The following is a 6,000-nucleotide window of genomic DNA, read 5'->3' as shown; positions in this document are numbered from 1 at the left end:
TCAAACTGTGACACTCCAGATGTCCATGGATTACAATTCCCATGAGCCCTTGCCAGCAAATGCAGGATGGGGCTCATGGGAATTGTAGTCCATGGACATCTGGAGGGCTGCAGTTTGACTACCCTGATCTGAAATTGGTCAAAAGATCTGCACAAAATTCTATATCTTCAAGAGGAGATCTGAAGCTCATGGTCCCTTTCTGTGTGTTTTCAGAATCTCACTTTGCAGTGAAGTTAATTGGTCCTCAGACTTCATTTCAAGCTTTGTCATTGAAGGATTCACAAATTCAAATTTCTTCTGCCTCTGCCCTTGTGTGTCTGGTCCTTAACATGTGATAACCCTGCCAACTGACCCCCACTCCCTCCCTTTCTAAGAACCTGCTGCCTTAAAATAATATTTCTATTGTGTTGTGACATGTTCAAGCAGCAACGCAATGATAAATTCATTTCATGGGCAGGCATGGCAGGTGAGACAGCACAGTTTTACTTTGAGGTGGTCCAGTTAGTGTGACTCAATGACTATCAAGAAACACCCTTCTCTTCACCCCCTCCAGCCATTTCACCCATTGTTTATTATGTGCGCTCATGCACATTTTTCCTCTTAGAATCCACTCTGCAACACAATAACAATATTGGGGGGGACCCATAATTTAAATTTTGTCTCCGTGGTAGTCTCCATTAACGATGCATTCCACGTATTTGTGATTTGGGGAGGGAGTGTGATGATGGCAACCACACTCTCAACAGCTAATTTCATGCATGCATTTTGAGTGTTGACAGAGCAGAGGATCAACACGTCACACCGCCCATCCAGTGATCTGGCAAGACTTTCCTCCCCAACCAATCACCACTTATGTTGTCTGTGGACAGGACTGAGCAGGGAAACCAAGGAGTGATCAATTCCAGCGCTCTAATAAGTCTTGGGCCATTCCTCGCTGCTGACGCAGGAAAACCACCATTAACAGGCAAAGTGAAAATGAGAGACAAAGGGCTTGCTGAGAGGGGCAGAGTACAAATTGGAAGATAAAGAAAATTAATAATAGAGATCTCTCCTGACAGAAAGGGCATTTAACCCTTCAGTGGACTGCAAGGCAACCCAGCTCACAGTGGGAATGCCTTCAGCTGATCAAATTCCGTGTTTCCAAACACACTACCCTGAGCCGACCTTTAAAACGGTGGTGTTGAAAGGTGATGATGCTTGGTTAAGGGGGGGGGGAGATAGCCCCCCAAAGAAGCAAATGCAATTTCACCAATTTTTGTTTCCAGGCACTCCACGACAGGGAAAAGGATGCTGCCAATGAGGACGTGCTGTTTACAAGTCAAATTCAGGGATGGGGGCTTGCACGTGTACAATCTCATGATGCTGTGCTTGCTGTTTTGTAACTGAGTTATTACATGGATAGTAGTGGGGAAATGTAAGTATACAGTATCAATAGGCATGCAGATCCCTATTGCTCAAATTGCTGTTGGTTTGTGTGGTGATGTGATTATTATTAATTTTTTTAAAAAATGAAATACAGTCTGTGGCTGAGGGGGTGAGGACAGAAGGCTGTGGGTAGAGACAAAAAGCATCAGAAACAAAACGGAGGGGGGGGGGAGAATGAAAAAGGAAAGTCAGTGGCAGCGAGAACCCACTTAATGAGTGATGACATTTCTGACTTTGCAATCATCAAGTGATGTTAACATGCATGCACAATTTTTTAAAAAGAGGCATGATGCAAGCTCAGTCTGGCTTACAATGAGTAGAAGGCCGAAAAGAAAACCTTACTGCAGAGTGAAACAGGAATTCAACATGTGGAAATAATGAGGTTTGTACTGTGCAAAGGGCCCTGGACAGGTCAGTTCATAGAAAGAAGAAGAGTTTATTTTTATACCCTGCTATTTCTCTACCTGAAGGAGTCTCAAAGCAGCTTGCAATCACCTTTCGTTCCTCTTCCTCATCGTCCATCTTCCTGTGCAGCCCCACGCTGGGACTGTGCATGTGCAGGCCGGCTGCGGAGAACCTTTTCTAGCTCCAAAGCTCCGAAGGGGGCACTCGCAGACCCAATGCGTGGACTTTCCCACCAACTGGGTCACCTGATCTTAATGCAGAGAGCCCCTGTCCTTCAGTTCCTCCGCATTGTCTTACTGAATTTGACACTAAAGGGTCTATCCCTTTTGTCAGCTCACACTCATTTGGCAGCAATCGCTGCCTACCGTTCCGAGATAGATGGAAAGTCAGTGTTTGCCCACAAGTTGTTAAAAACCTTTTTTGAGGGGCTCTCACTAAACTCCAACCCCCACATGAAAGGCCAGTATGTCTATGGTCACTGGAAGTGCCTTTGCACGCATGAATGAAACATCCATTTGCACCCATGGCATCCTCATCCCTAGACCTCCCATCCCTTAAGTTAGCTTTTTTGGTGGCTGTAACCTCAGCCAGGAGAATAGGGGAATTGGCAGCCCTCAGGATGGATCTGCCTCATATGAAGATTTACCCATTTAAAATGGCCCTTCGTTACAGCTGGGAGTTCCTACCTAAAGCAGTGTCCATGTTTCACATGTCTCAGGACATTTCCCAGCCTGCCTTCTTCCCCATTCGCTCCCCATATGCTGAGAGAGCATGACACACGTTAGATGTTCACAGAGCCGTATTTTATTACATTGGCTGGACCAAGTCTTTCCACATGACAAACTCCCTTTTCATGTGCTACTGGGGGTCTAAGTAAGGTTGTTGAGCCTCCTCACAGTCTATTTCCCATTAGGGTGTGGCAGCAATCCAGACCTGGTACAGAGAATCCTCCCTAAACTGCCCGCTGGATGTTTGTGCCCATTTAGTTAGAGCTCAGGCAATGCTGGCAGCATTCTCAAGGAGGCTTCCTCTACAGGATATTTATTGAGCAGTAACCTGGGCCCATTCCGCACACGTAGGATAATGCACTTTCAATGTGCTTTGGCAGCTGGATTTTCCTGTGCACAACAGGAAAATCTACTTCTAAAGTGCATTGAAAGTGCATTATCTATTGTGGGCAAAATAGGCCCTGGGGAGGGGAATAGACTTACATGAAACATTATGAATTGAACCTATAAACTAGAGCTGAAACTCAGTTTGGAACAGCAGTACTACATTCGCTGTTTTAATTGAAGGTTTCACCCCCCCCCCTCTCTCCTCAGGTACATCAACTCACTAAACAGCAAGACAGACGATGAAAACAGAGTTGCTTACCTGTAACAGCTGTTCATCAATGTCTTATGTGCGGACACACATTCCCTCCCTTCCTACCCCTTCCTACCCCTTCCTGCCCAGGAGGTTGGGAGGTCGATCCCAGCAGCCGGCTCAAGGTTGACTCAGCCTTCCATCCTTCCGAGGTCGGTAAAATGAGTACCCAGCTTGCTGGGGGGTAAACGGTAATGACTGGGGAAGGCACTGGCAAACCACCCCGTATTGAGTCTGCCATGAAAACGCTAGAGAGCATCACCCCAAGGGTCAGACATGACCCGGTGCTTGCACAGGAGATACCTTTACCTTTAAACCTCTCTCCCAAGAAGAGTAAAGACAGGTTCAGCATAACTTGGGTTCATGGCGGTGATGGGAACTGAGGGATGGGGGTGCTCTGCACTAAGGTCAGGTGACCTGATTGGTGGGAAAGTCCATGCATGTGCAATTGGGTCTGCAGTCCTCCCTTTGGAAGCTCCCTTTTAAGCTAGAAATAGTTCTCCGTGGCTGGCCTGCACACGTGCAGTCCCAGTGTGTGTCTGCACACAAGACATCAATGAACAGTTACAGGTAAGCAGCTTTGTTTTCTCTTTAAAAAAAATTTAATCAACTTTCCTTAAGTAAAAGGGGTTCCATAGCGACAATGCCTTGTTGCTTAGAGCAGAAAACTTATTCTGAGGAATTTTGAAACACTAGGACTAGGCTCTGACTTGTCTCACAATTTGTCAGATCAGTCTACCAGGCATAAGAAAAAGCAACAGAATGAGCTTCTGAACCAATCATTCTAGTATACCTCCATCAAGAGTAGCCCATGAAGGAAGTTACAGTATTCACTTTGGTCAGTACCATTAAAACATATGCAGTTCCAGGATTCAATGGTTATCCAATAGCGACTTAGAGCTTCATCTCAGTTAACAAAGGTAGTCTGAAATACAGGAGTTAGGAGAGATGTTTTCACCTGTGGTCTTCTTCAGTGGCATGACTGTCTTTGATTTGATCATTACTTCATTTACATATTTCTGTACACCCATAAAAGGTAATCTAGTTTCAGAGGAAGACAAGAGCTGAAAAAGTCAATACCCATTCCTCTTCTTCTCCGTTTCTGACATAATCTGCTGCCTGTTGCTTTCCTGGGCTTTGTAATCTCAAGAGACCTTCTGATTCAACCGGTGTAAATAACATTATTGCATTATTAAGGTAAAATTCCACTTCCTACTCTGAGCCCCTTACACAATTGGAAGTTACACTTTTCCTGTCATCATATGATTCTGCCCTGTACTTTTAAAGGAAGTGAAATGTTGGGAAAGGAACAGCAAGCTTAAAATAGCTATATTGACCTCCAATATAAAGTAAAAAGTAATGTTAACAAACTGGGAAAACATACCTATAAAAAGCCACAAAATAAGTCTTTACAAAACTCAGAGATTCCTCTAATGAGCTAGGTCTAAATCTAGAATATCCTGTTATAATATTGCAGTCTTATATTGTTCTTTCTTTAAATAATTGCAAGTAGTCAAAAATGAACTTTTCTTCAAAATATTTCCATATTAAAAAATTGGTTAGTTTCCAGATTTTCCAATTTCACTCAACATTTCAACTAGACTAGTATCATAGCAAAAATTTTTTTGTAATGTTTCTTACAGTCATTGCAAGCCAAACAAAAATAATACTATGTAAGCTTTGATTATAAACCTTATAATCATTATAATCAGATTAGATGAATATATGGAGGGATACAACTCGAAAATTTTAGTTTCTCAAAGCAAAACAAAATTGGCTTTTCTTTTAAATACACTTTATTTTAAACAACAATAAACAGCAAACCCCAAATCATAGGCCAGCAAACTTGAATAAATATGTTTTATTCGAGGACTTAAAAAAAAAAAGATGGTAAGCAAATATCAGTATATTAAGCAAGTATACTAATCTTATTTAACATACTAATATTTGCTTCCTTACTTCCTTTCTGTAGCATATATTTCTTCTTATAAAATTGATTAATTTAGAATGCACATCATATTTGTTTATGATTTGCTGTTCCTTTAAGATAGAATAGGCTAAATTTCCCAGCATTTGGCTTAGCAAATTCTAGCAAGCTTGAATGGTGCAAACTCACAATGCTGGTTTGGTGTATTCTTTGCATATCCTTAAAGGATAAATGTTTGCTTTTAGTATTCTAATATTTTCTTGCTTCTCGTCTAGTACAGGTGTGAACAGGCAGAGTCTTACTTATGGCTTCTTAACGTGATGGATCCAGATGTATTTGTTACCTTGTGAAGAACTTCTGGTATCATGTAACACTGGAAATGGATTTAAAACAGTCCTCCCTCAACTGAACACATAATGAAAAAACATATAATATATCCCATATAATATATCATCCATTGTTCCTATTAATATTTGTGAAACAGCCCTGGGGGTGGAGAGTGTCCTGGCTGTCCGAATTGGAATAGGGCCCATCAGGGTGCAGCCCTGATGGGCCCTGCCCCTACAGTTCCCGCTGTCCCTCCCTGGCCACTAGCCACTAGCCACTTTGCTCTCAGAAGCTGCAGGAGCCAGCATGTGAGAGAGACACACAGAGAGCCATACCAAACCGCAAACCAGCCCTGATTACCTGATATGGCTCCTGCTGCGAGAGAGAGAGAGAGAGAGAGAGAGAGAGAGAGAGAGAGAGAGAGAGAGATCTGTGCCTGCCAGTGTCCCCTGGGTCCTAGCACCCATTGCATTCCTGGTTGCAATGGGCTTTCTTGCTAGCGGGAATATAATTTCATACATACAGTTATTGCCATACATACTTTCTGTTCC

The sequence above is a fragment of the Paroedura picta genome, chromosome 6 (genome assembly GCF_049243985.1).
Source record: "Paroedura picta isolate Pp20150507F chromosome 6, Ppicta_v3.0, whole genome shotgun sequence".
Taxonomy (NCBI): Eukaryota; Metazoa; Chordata; class Lepidosauria; order Squamata; family Gekkonidae; genus Paroedura; species Paroedura picta.
This window is presented reverse-complemented; position numbering follows the sequence as displayed.